We start from the raw sequence: 13,242 nt of genomic DNA, 5'->3' as shown, positions 1-13,242 counted from the left end.
TCTCCTTTAAATGTTCATCAAACATTTAGACCGTATGAGACCGGCTAACTCACCTGATTGTAAAGACCTGAAAAGATCTTCACATCATAGACGGAATTCAAACCCAGGTCATTCCAAAGGGATCGTCTACACCAACTAAGGTACGGAGGCTTTGAATCATATTATTATTATCATTATTATTACGTGACACCTCCAGGGAGTCCAAGGACTCATCGAGGGATCTCTGTCTCCACCACTCAATCCAACTACAACTACACCAACGCCATCTACCGCTCACTACTAATACTGGTATTTCCACAGACAACCACAAACATCCATGCCCACGGCAGGATTCGAGCCCGCAGCCTTTTGGCTGGAGAGCGGATACGCTAACTACTCATGGCCGAGTGGTTAGCATATATCATGATTGAATTATACGAAACGCACCTATTTGTTATCCTTTACGCTGCCAAAGGGAGGAATGTTTAATATACCACAAAGGATTGTCATATATATGCCACTATATGTATAAGAAGCAAATTAAAGAGAGCTATTGGGATGTTATTCTGATTAATAATATTGCAGGTTATAAGAAAAGCGCCAAGAGCATTGAAACATTTCTGAATTATTATTTTTTCTAAGATAATGACATTTAATTGTTATTTTATATCCCCCCTTTTTCTTGATTGATTTTTCGGCGAGAGCGTTCCGAACTTTATTGAAAACGCTTGCAAAATTCTACTTCCAACTCGACAGGCAGGAGAGAAAATTTATTTGTTTGACGATACATTGAGTACGTTTTTCCAGGAGATAACATTCTTAATTCGACTAACTCAATCTCAGTTGAAAAGCTCTTAGAACGGTTCTTCAATCCTCAATGGATATGATTGAAAGAAAATCCCAATGAACGACTGATGACCATCTTGGACATGGACATAGTTTAACAGTATCTTGAGGAGCGGAAACGTTGCTGTGTGAATTAAAACATTTCAAAGCAATTGTGAGAGTATCAAGTTAAGGTAAAGGCTTAGAGTGCCTGTGACCCTCAGAATATGGAATTCACACGATGGAATGAACATCGTTCCCTTAAAATCGAAATAATAAGAAAGACAAAAACGGGAAAAAATGACATGCGCTATCTTTGTTTATAGACGGGAATGTCTTGAATGTTTAGTTCATTGTGATGCACAAGCGGCTACGTTGGAATCACGAGCGAGTTCTAAATCAGTGTAACCTGGAAAACTGGTGAATTCTTATGATTTTGAACTCTTCATTAAAACAGAATAACCTTGCAGCATCTTACGGACTGAGAATATTCAGTCGCTGCACATGAATTCCCCATTTCCATGCATTCGGGGAAAATACCAGCCAGATAGGATTTTAATACCCTTTTCGGTATTGGCTTTATGTCGACTTCAAGAAGTACATTAAATAATTAAAGTTATGTCTGTCTTTGTGAGTCAATCTATTTGACTAAGCATTTTATTGGTATTTATTTAGCCAATCAAATTCAAACACCGGTAACTTTAAGCTTATAAAGGTGAACTTTTCTTTCTAAATTCATTAAAATTCATAAAAATTCAATAAAAATAATGCAATTGGAACGTTCCCAGCATCCACTCAACCAAAAACATCTTTTAATTTTCACCTAGAGTTAGTATGGATTAGATCACTTCTTAAATTAATTATTGGAGATGTGCGTTAAACTAACCCTTTTATAGAACTAACGGAGCATAATTTTCCCTTTCTTTCACTTTTTAATCATGTCGATTTTATTTTTTATATCTTGTTTATTTCACTCATTTCGAATGATAATAATAAATAAAAATAGGATGTAGTACTTCAAATTAAAATTACTGGTTCACTTTCAATCAAACACTGGTCGATATTAAAGTTTAATTTTAAAAACTTCAGACAAACTCGACAAATATTCCAATTTCATGATATGGCAAGCTAGTTTTCCACCACTCTTTAGATCTTATAAAATAAAAAATAAAATAAAAAAACCTCTATTACTCTTATCGCAATAATTTCTTCAAGAAAAGAATTCCGGTCTGGAATCAGTTGAGAATTTCTCCAAAGAAATATTTCATCCCTAAGTGATTTCTAAATGAGTTGTAGGCATTTAACACGCTAGAATAACTCACGACAAACATTCTAAATCAAGTAATGTTAACAGATAGTTATTGACTGTAAAAATATTTATTTTCATTATCTGCGCTACAAAATGTCGGCCAGTGTGATATATTGCCCAATGTCTCTGGAGAATAATAAGTTATCATAGCCTTCCTACAGACGCGCATACAACGCTCTTTTGCTTTCCTATTTAGGGAAGTAACGAAAGATTTCTCATACCCATCAATGCAGTTGTAAATTTTAATATCTCGTCATAAATTGAGAATCATATGTTGTCACACATTTTATGTCATACCGATATTGTAGATAATATTTTGCGGTACGTTCTCTACCGCTTTGGGCGCCGTAGGCATTTTTCCAAGAAACATCTAGAAATATATTCAAGCCCGCAGTGGAAATTGGAGAATGCATAAATGATAAAAATAGGAGCGAATCAAAATTCTCATCTCTCATCTCATTCTCATCTATTGGTATCATGTAATAAGTAGATATGGAGAGAGAGAGCATCCCGTATGCATTGCCCCTGTAGAGGATGCTTTACTGTGTGGTTCGGCTATTCACCAACCAAGTTCAACCAGAGAAGGAAAAAATCAATTAGGATACGATCTCAACGAAATGCTAATATAATATACATAGTTAAAAAAATAAATAAATAATAATAAAAACATTATCGAGTATATTAAAGATTGTTTGTTTAAAATAACTGTTTTAATAAATGCTGGTAATGTTTCAAAATAATCAAAATATATAGAAATATCAATCGATAAATAATAATAGGAATAAAAGTTAATAATCAAATAGCACTGATTTTATAAATAACAAAGCTATTTTAATAAAAAATGAAATTAATTGATTTTATATTATTTTCTCTAAATGAAATGCTTATTTGAAAAAGAAAAAAAACATCAGAAAGATGATAATTAGATTGAAATTGTTACAGAAGCATAAATTGATTCGAATTGTACTCTAAACTATTATACGTTCTCTTATAATTAAATGGATTCATTTGTTTTACTAAGATTTTGTCAGGCGAGAGGATCGTGCTTCCTGTATTCAAACAATAGAAAGGAATTCGAATTCCAATGTGGGAATGAATAGCTATGTATGTCTTTAGGTAGACGATGAAGTTCATCGCTCGGTGTGAGATCATCACCACCACCTCCTTATTAGAAGCTTGATGTGGCTTGAAAAAAGTTCCATGTTCATTCTTCAGATGGGGTGATTGGATTCTGGGTTCTCTAACCCTTAGCCCACCTACTCAATGTATTGATGTAGGATCGGATTACAAGGTTTTGTGGGTCGACGGGTGGGTGGGTGTTATATTTAAGAAAAAAAAAAAGCATGTGACGTCATGCCTTCAGATTTACTTATGTTTCTGTTATCACTCGAAATACATCCTGCGTCTAAAAAGAAACCGAACTTTTCGAAAATAGAAACAACTAGTGGCGCGACCTGCTGTATCTTTTTGTTGTCGAAAGCGGCAGTCTTTATTAGTGTTGTGTCAGCTGTTTATGACATTTGTTTCATTAGAAGCCGAGTTATAGTGCCAAGAGTGACGGTGTGTTTTGACGAACGGGCGGAAAATGAGTTTCAAACAAAGAACTGCGATCGACTTTTGTGTTAAACTTGGTTCGAGTTTTATCGAAACGCATCAAATGCTTCAAAAAGAGCATACGGTGATGAATGCTTATCCCGTACTCAAGTTTACGAGTGTGGTTTAAGCGATTTCAAAGTGGTCGTGAGACGCTTGAGGACGACGAAAATCCGGGTCGTCCAAAAACTGGACTGAGCGAAGTTAACATCCAAAAAAGTGCGTGATTTCATCAAAGAAAACCCGAAATCGTTTTGAGATTGATTGAAGATGAATTGGGGATTCCAAAATCAACTGTGCACAACATTTTGATCGAGAGTTTGGGCCTTCGTAAATTGAATTCGCGATTTGTTCCCCACAAGTTGACTGACGACCAAAAAATGTATTGAATTAAATACTGCAAGGACCTCATTAAAACCGCTCGTAAGGACTCAAACCTCCTTGAAACGATCGTTACTGGTGACTAAACGTGTGTTTTGAGAATGAGCCCGGAAATAAAGCGCCAGAGTGCTGAGTGGAGACCACCAGAAGAGGGGCATCCGAAAAAAAAGTCGCTTGGAGAAGTCAAAAGTAAAGACGATGCTGATTTGTTTCTACGATTCCAAGGACATTATCCACAGAATACGTTCCGCCTGGCCAAACGGTCAATGGTGAGTTTTATCTAGAAGTTTTGAAGCGATTGATAGCGAGAATTCGTCGTGCGTACGGCATGAATATCGGTCGTCACGATATTCACGTCACCGTTCATCAAAACACACTGTCACTATAACTCGGCTTCTAATGAAACAAATTTCATAAACATAAACAGTTGACACAACCGTAATGAAGGTTGCGGCTGTCGACAACAAAAAGATACAACAGATGGCGCCACTAGTTTCTTCTATTTTCGAAAAGTTCTGTTTCTTTTTGGACAGAGAGTGCATATCTTCGATAAATATTGTGTCTTTTTAAAAGTTAGCAGGTTGCTACTAGAGACTTTCTGCTCTTCTTTTCCTTCAAATAATTTTTCTCCTAAGATAGTTTTAGGGTCCCCTAATTAGGTGCATTCCCTGAGGGCAAATATGTTCTGTCTGTAGATCTGCGTGCTAACGGAACAGGTTTGCCTTTTTTGATGGACGCAAACCCCGAGAACAGTCTTTTCACCCAAAGGGCTCGTCTAAACCATCTGAGCTACGGAGGTTCTGGAAGTTTGTTCACTGCAAGAAAATTAAATAAATAATCACTTTGGTTTTATGTAATTAGGTGATATGGTTCGCGAATGGCAGACTTGATGAAGCCATGCCTTTTCATCTTATGGATCTTTGCCTATCCGTTTTAGCGTATAGCTCTAGTTTTGTTTTAAAACAATTTTTCCCCAAAAAGTTCATCCGTTTATCTAATTTCGTAAGCCAAATTAAGAGCGATAAAAAGAAAAAAAAAAACGTTTAATCTATAAGTTATTTTGTTATAGATTAGCATAAAACATCTCATGAAACAAAGAACAGCAATCCTGGAGATGTGCCTCCAGTTTATAATATTAAATGAAAAACATTTACCTCAACCACGAAAGATTGATAACCGAATCTTCCATCAGTACCCTGAATGAGTGGAGTGGGATAAAGGTTGAGTAATCCAGAACCAAATATGGAACTTTTTCGAGGCGCTTGAAGCCTCCAATAAACAGAGTGAGACACCTCAATTCATAACTCAAGTTTCCATCTTTGCTATCCTCCCCACATGCCAAGTGAACGATGATTATTAACAATGTACCATCATCAGAGATGAAGAATGATGTAATTAATTATTTAAATAAATTAATAATCGAAAACTAATTTAAAATCCTTTTAAAGAATAAATAACAAAGTTATCAAGAATTGATAATAGATTTTCTAAATGCTAAAATCAATGACTGTTGTTAAATCGCTATGGTTTATTATTAATTTTAGATATAACAGGATTATTATAAACAGACTTTGAGCAGTAAACTGATACTTATTTGGAGTTTTACTTCTTTGTTCCAAGTCTCTTGTCTTCATACGAAAGTTCGAACTAATTAAGTATGACTTGCAGTCTCTTGCAGACGTTGTTTCTTACTAAATAATTAATGATCGCTTAAAATTAATTATTATTAAAATCGCATTTAGATTCGCCGCTAATTTTCTACACTTGCCTTTAATACTCTTTCGTTTCTTTGTTAGAGTAACGAAAGTTTGCGAAAACCAAACCCATACGTTGACTTAGGATGGGAAAGGTATTACAACAAGAATGTTAAAGAATGAACGTGAGAAATGAGAGACGGAAAGAGAGCATTTATTTAAACGATAGAAGAACAATGATAGACGAACGACTTGCATTAAATGACCCTAAATACGATCTACCTGCGAATAGTGATAGTCATAAAAAATCAATGGCTCATATTCCTTTGGTGCCCGAGGCTGATCTAACAACCCATCGATCTATGTTTATTTTTGATCCTACAATTTTCTCAACTGCCTGAAGGGTCACACTCTACGCAGGGCCATTTGCATAAACAGGTTAAACGCAACTCTTCTGTGAGGTCCTAAGGAAGAGAAACAGAAGTGGAGAGAGAGAGAGAGAGAGGGAGAGAGAGAGAGAGTTGTAGTAATGGTAGTGGTGGTGTTGGTGATGAAAATTCTAATGTGACTAGAGAGAGATCTTATTATTGAATTCAATATCGCAAATGCTTTTGAGATTGACTTCCTTTCTTCGGGAACTGACGAAACAACCCATCTGGATTCTATTTATGTCTCCGAAGCCACACGTGTCAATATCCATTTGTCCGTTCATTAGTGGATGACGAATTACAAATACTCATCGAAAGATTGATAATCAATGCTGTCTTCATGACTCCTTTGCTACCTATTTGACTACACATTTTATAAGTGAAATTGTTCGATTTTTGAATGTCTTTGAGTTTAATGGTTAAACAGAGGAGTTAATTCTGCTCCATCGTATCGATTAGTTGTAACTTACGATATAAAATTTACTCTTTCTCTCTCCCTCCCTCATACTTTATAAGCACCTGAATAGCATCACTCGGAAGTAAATTCATGATCTTTGGTTATTGGGTTGGAAAGGCCAAAAAGTTGTAATACTGGGTTCGATCCCCGTCTAGGACGCAAGTAATATTTATTTAAAGTCTTTTTTTCAACCAAACGTGAGTTACTATTCATACGCAGGTAACAACATTTCACTCCTGGAAACTCAGATTCCCCCTCTACACACACACACACACACACTAATACAAAACATCATCACTTCCGGAGACAAGTGGCCAGTGTCAAAACAGACACTTATCCAAAAGTATTACTCAGAATCTTATCCTTTACTCTCTACCTTAACTTGGATCGCGACTCACGATGATAGAGTGAAAGATAGGTGGATAGAGCGAGCGAGCGAGCGAGAGAGAGAGATGTAAAAGCGCAATAAACAGATAGGATAAAGAGGCAAATGATCGTTTTAGTTCTGAAAAAAATAATTGATTTAAATGCAGAATCTATTATCCGCTCATCATTTTCGGCTTAATTTTCTTCAGTTGTCTTTCAGCTTTTTTTCCCATTCATCTAAGAGAAATAAATAGTTCCACTCGAAGTATTCATTTGTCTAAACACTTTTAAGTCGAATATTAGTCCTCTTTCCTAATCAAATCATCCGTCATCTTTTTTTTTATATAAAATGTTATTCGTTTGAGTGTAATTTTATGCATTCGTTCATTTCCTGATATTTTTACTTATTATTTAATTCTGCGTAAAACTACAACTGAAAAACAAGCGAGCGATGATAAAAAAAAATTGCAAAAAAAAAAAAAAACCAAAAAACCAAAGGAGATAAACCAGAAAACACTTGGGGGGGGGGGGGATCTTATTATTGAATTAATTCAAAGGCTGAGATTGGATTACTCGGGAGACCTGGTTGCGCTCAAAGGACAATGATGTCCGAAAATGACGCAAATCAAATATAAAAAGTTTGCTATGAAAATGTAAAGTTTTCAATATTTAATAAAAAGAGATGGAAAAACAGAAAATAACTGTGCTGTCTTTGACTACCAATTCGATTACTTATAAATTGAAGTACACCTGCTTGTGACAACGTAGAAGGAGAAATGTCACGAGTAGAATAACTATGTCGCAAGATGTGCGGCCTTTTGTTTGTTTCTGAAGTAAGGGAAGATGTTCAGGGCCAACTGGTAATTTACCGCGATAGCTTCCGTTAAAAAAAAAGAACAAGAGAGAGAGAGAAAAACAAGGATACACACATAAACAATTCCAAAACCAAAGGTTGTATCGTAGATCCTCCTTCGTTTAATCAAATAGCAGAATTAAAAACAACAAAAATGAAAAAGTATACACTTTATTATTAATGATTAATTCTGATCACACCGTCAGTCCTTATAAGGACTGGCTTATAGGGGCGAAGCAAGAATGCTTTTCATCTTCCCCGTTATCTGTAGAAGACAGTGTAGGATAATGTGTTATTGAGCTATGAAAGCTTTGGTCATAGCAGGAAGGTAACAGCAATAGCCGAACCTCAGTTAGAACTTCATTGGCTACAGCATTGCCATCCATTACCCTCCAAGAGTACTGGATTGAATGAATCAATCAATCACCGCATCTCACGGTCGAGTGATCACAACAATTTTTTTCCAATAGCGATTTCATAATAAGGCAACATGTTATAATTATAAAAAAGGTGTATTATTCAAAATTATTTTAATACATCTAGTTCTTTATTATTCTAAAGTTTATTTTAAAAATTTATTACTTTTTAAAAGATCAATAAAGTTATAAATATAATTCTTAAAAATATTGTATATTTTAGATATTTTCAGAGTTTATTATAATGCCTCGTTACACTCCAATCAAGTTAATTGTTCATAATACCAATAAACGTTCCATCAACTTGTAGTTCATTCCAGCGATATATAGTTAATATTTTTCTTCCACTGTCTTTTAAAGAGAAGTGTAAATTTTTAAGTGAATAACTTTTATTAATAGTTGGGAAATTGTCACACCAACTTTATATTATTATTTGATTTAATATATTTATCGTCCCTCTGTAATCATTCGAAACATTTTCAGTCGCCATAGGATGGCTGGCTTTCATAATACGTACAAATCAAAATTTATTAACAGGAAAAAAAGTCCACGAAACTATAATTTTTGTGCTGCGATTAAATCGCATAAGAAATCAAATTATCACTGCAGCTAATTCAAGGGATTAAACTCAACCTTCAATTCCCGATTCATCTAAAAGCACCTTCGAAATATACAAAAAAAATATACGTACAAAAAAAAGTGTAAAAGAGAATGAATTTAAAATGAAACTGACTACTTACTTGGGTGATAAGGTCAGAGGTCGTTCAGTTGACCTGTTGGTAATTCCGTTTTGATCGTCTGGTGGATCGCAGGTGCCATTTTGGTTATCTTTTATCTGAGATTCGCCATGGGAGGGGTCGTCTCCTGCAAGAGTGTTCCTCTGGCAAGATTCGCCGGTGTTTTTTGTCCTTTGACCTGACAGCAATCTCTGGATCGGTGATAGCGAAAGTCGAGGCGATGACGGGACGAGAAACTTGGCTTTTTCTATCAGGGAACTTTCCTGATCGGCATTTGCTTTCCCCGCACGACGAGGGTGTTCCTCTGATGGGATGGCCTCCGTGATCCGGATGGTGTGTGGGGAGCCATCCTCGCTAAAGGTCGTCTCCAGACGGGTGGTGTAACCTTCGGGCACGCGGAGCAGCAACACAACGGGAGCATCGGACGGCATCCCTCGCAGCACTTCGAGTCCTTGTCCGTACTGCATGTCGCTCACGTCAATGTTGTTCACCTGCAGGATGAGGTCACCGGGACGCAACAGTCCGCACGACTCCGCTTCCCCGTCCTGCACGAGCTCAGAGATGGCAAGATGCGGAGGGGAGGACCGCGGACGAACGATAAAACCTAAACCGCCCCGACGACGTTTCATAAGACGAACCCGAAGCGTCGTAGGCCACTCGGAATGCACAGAACTCGAATTGTCCATGGCGAACCTTGACCTTGAAAGTTGGCGAAAAATCGAGACGGAGTTTCTTCAATTTCCGATTGACGACACCCTCACAGATCGCGTTTATAGAACGCACAGGCGTGTTTCGTCGGATGTTCCGGGGGGTCTTGTCAAAGGGTCAACTGCTTTCAATGGCCTACGGCGCTGTTTCCGACAGTGTGGCACAGGCATGCCTTACGATTAGGGAGGGAGTGGCAGCGGAACTCACGGGCGTTCTTGGGAGGTTGCATTTCGCTCGGGAGCCATAAGCACATTGGTGTGTCACGTGATCAGCTGGAGCCACTGCTGCGAGAGTGTCGTCACCAGCAAGCGAAAGTTAAGAGCGAACTTGGGAACGCTAACAGCCGTCAGTCGTTGTTACGTCACCGAACTCCGAAGGTCTCCATTTTAATGAGGGATTACAAAGGGGGGAAGGCGCGTGCGATATCATGCCGCCCCCACGACAAGCACAGTGCACAAAGTGCTCACCTGCAGAGGTCATGAGTAGCAGGAAAACACAGAGGATTTCGCTGGTATCTCCGGTGACCTCTCGGTGGCAGTGTGTGACCTTCGCCCGAGTTCACCTGTGCTGCAGCGTGCTTCGTGGTTTGTGTGGATTAAGCAAAGCTCTCTGATTAAGGTTATCTGGCGTTAATGGAAGTTCTCATGGTAAGTTAGTTGCTGTGACGTCACTGTGCATTCATTGGCCTGTCGGTGTCACGTGATTTATAGAGATATGGTGCAGACGCTGGTAATTAAAAGCTCTCATACTGAACTCATCATTCGACTGCCACATTTGCTACTCTTCTCTCTTTCGCCTTTCCTCTTCTTCCTTCAATCATCTCATCCTTCTTCCTCTCTCTCTCTCTCTATTTTCTTTTCGTTCGCTCGCTCCTTCTCTTGTACTTGCTTTTCTCGGTCTTTTCCCCTTCATCTTTTCAGTTTCCTCCACCTCCTCCCTCTCTTTCTTTCCTAATCCTGTCATTTCTTAATTTCACAACTGCGCACTCTCAAAACCAAAGCAATAACCCTTCCTGTGTAGTACGCCAGAGGAACTTAGTGAAGGATTTGTGTCTGAAGGTGAGTTAGTCGTCTCAACATGGTGGTGACAAGAATTTTATTTTTTTTTACTTTCCACTCAAAAACAGACAAATCACCAAGAAAAAAAAACACATGACGTCATATTTTTATAGTTTACATGTTGCTTCGTATCACAAAAGCTTAGTTTTCTACTTGTATCAATCTTTTTCCATTCTTTCTGTTTTATCTTCATTAATTCTCTCTCTCTCTCTCTGATTTCTCTTCTTTTTCTCTGTTTTCATCAAGTGTTGCAATATTTTTTGTCTTTTGTTTTCGATGATAACCTTTATAATTTCATCTTATTATTTTTTTCATATTTTATTCTTCTCTTTTTTATTTTTTTAATTTCTCTCTCTCTCTCTCTCTCTCCCTGCGCGCGCGCGTGTGTGTGTGTGTGTGTGTGTGTGCGTGCGTGCGTGCGTGCGTGCGCGCGTGCTCACGCTTGGTTTTGCTATGCTAGTTTTCTCTTTCAACATATTTTGATTATTCGTTTTTATTTCTTTTAATTCTCTTTGCTATCTCTTCTTATTTCATCTGTATCTCTCTCTCTCTCTCTCTTTATATATATATATATATATATATATATATATATATATATATATATATATATATATATATATATATATATATATATATATATATATATATATATATATATATATATATATATATGAAACGTACTATTAACTCGGGGTTGGGATATGTTCATTTTTTTTTAAATTAATTGACTTAAACCCGAGAATTATAACACAATGACATTTATTTGAAAAAAACGCAACATGTTTCGTCAAAAATGACTTCTTCTTCGTTGTTCGTGTTTATTTTCAATAAACACGAACAACGAAGGCCACCAACATGAAATAGATTGGACATTGACTTCAAACCTACACATCAGCCATGATGAAATAGAGCGCCGCATTGTCGAGTCAAGGGAAATCACCTTAGACCCTTTGCATTTGAATAATAATCTTAGCTATAATTTGGCAGACTCTTTCAACTCTACTATTAGATACTGGAGATCGCGTGATTCCACACACGCACAGGTGTACAACAATAGAACTTTAACTCGGACTGTAGTTCAAGCTCATAATAACTGTAATTTACAGTCGAATATTATGGCTTTATAGTTGTATAGCTTTAGAGTGTGTCAATGTTAATTTAAGTGTCTTTTATTATCTTTCTATGTTCTTATCGCCTGAAGAAGTCATTTTTGACGAAACATGTTGCGTTTTTTTCAAATAAATGTCATTGTGTTATAATTCTCGGGTTTAAGTCAGTTAATTTAAAAAAAATGAATATATATATATATATATATATATATATCACTTTTCGTTCTTGCAATGCCTTCCATACCGATTCTGCAAGAAAAATTCGACATTTTTCAAGTAAAAAAAGAAACAAAAAATAAATAAATGAATCAATAATATATATAAATATATTTATATTCAGAATCAGTATTATGTACAACAAACCCTGATCTAAATGTAAATCCAGAATCTATACAACTGAACGTTAGTTTATAATTTAATCAACCCAATCAGATATGTTAAGAGAAAACCAGCTTAAACTCATCGCAGCATTTATGATAAAAATGATGGTCAAAATATAGCTTTAACAAACTATAAACAGCTTACTAAACTAAAAAAAAAAAAGATTGCTAAACTGATTAGCTCATATAACTAAGTTATCATAAAGTTCAACTGAAATTTCTAAATTTACCTCGTAAGACGATTCTGTATTTTATTTGGAAGCAGCCAACAGAGTCAGAAATATTTGTGTGATATACCAACGCAAAGTTCATATTTTCCGATGACGTTGTAGAGTCATGGGAACATCTACAACAAGGAAAAAGAGTGCACGCAGCTCGGGACCTGTTATTTGACAGGATAATTAATTCGTTATCAGTGCTGGCATCTGCGGAAAGTATCCATCACCAGCAAAATGCCATATTGTAGTAGAGAGCTGGAAGGATGCTAATTATCCGAATCTCCCTGGAGAGGACGGAGAATTGTGCTAAATACTTGTTTGTGCTGACGGTACACAGTTACACAGCACAAATACTACCTGCTCAGGGCTAATGAAGGCAATTTTAGTGTTTTTATATCAACATTATAGAGAATTTGCTGCCAACATTAATTAATGGATAATGGCATCGTTGCTAAGTAACAGGATGATGCGGTATGAAAGAGATGCCAGAAAAATTAACTTACCAAAATGCTTCCTTGATCAATATTGCATTTGGCTCTTTTTAGTTGTTTGTTTTTCTGAGTTTGTTGTGGTTGCAGAGGAGGGGTAGTTTGGCTAAATGCTGATTTATGTGGTCGCGTGACGAGTGTATGGGCCATAAAAAAGTTTATTAAATCAATTCGTCCATTTGACGCTCGTCAAAAGTGTAACAATGGCATGAGGTTGACGCATGCGCAGAAAGTTGTCATTGT

At 36.7% G+C, this 13,242-nt stretch overlaps 1 protein-coding gene across 2 annotated transcripts in view; it reads right to left on the bottom strand.

Annotated features, from left to right (window-relative positions):
• Nos (Nitric oxide synthase) overlaps positions 1 to 13,242 on the bottom strand; it is a 271,860-nt gene that overhangs the window by 227,468 nt on the left and 31,150 nt on the right. Inside the window, exon 1 of one of the 2 annotated variants that reach the window (XM_090400099.1) lies at positions 9,042 to 9,081. The exons of the other annotated variant lie outside the window; for it this stretch is intronic. The gene's annotated coding sequence lies outside the window, so the exon portion shown is untranslated. Of the gene's footprint in view, positions 1 to 9,041; positions 9,082 to 13,242 lie in introns of those variants that run through there. 2 annotated transcript variants of the gene reach the window in all.

The sequence above is a fragment of the Typopeltis vanoorti genome, chromosome 11 (assembly GCF_054136105.1).
Source record: "Typopeltis vanoorti isolate ZY-2024b chromosome 11, IOZ_Tvanoo_1.0, whole genome shotgun sequence".
Lineage (NCBI taxonomy): Eukaryota > Metazoa > Arthropoda > Arachnida > Uropygi > Thelyphonidae > Typopeltis > Typopeltis vanoorti.
Note: the sequence above shows the minus strand (reverse complement) of the source record. Positions and strands in the feature narration are given on the sequence as shown.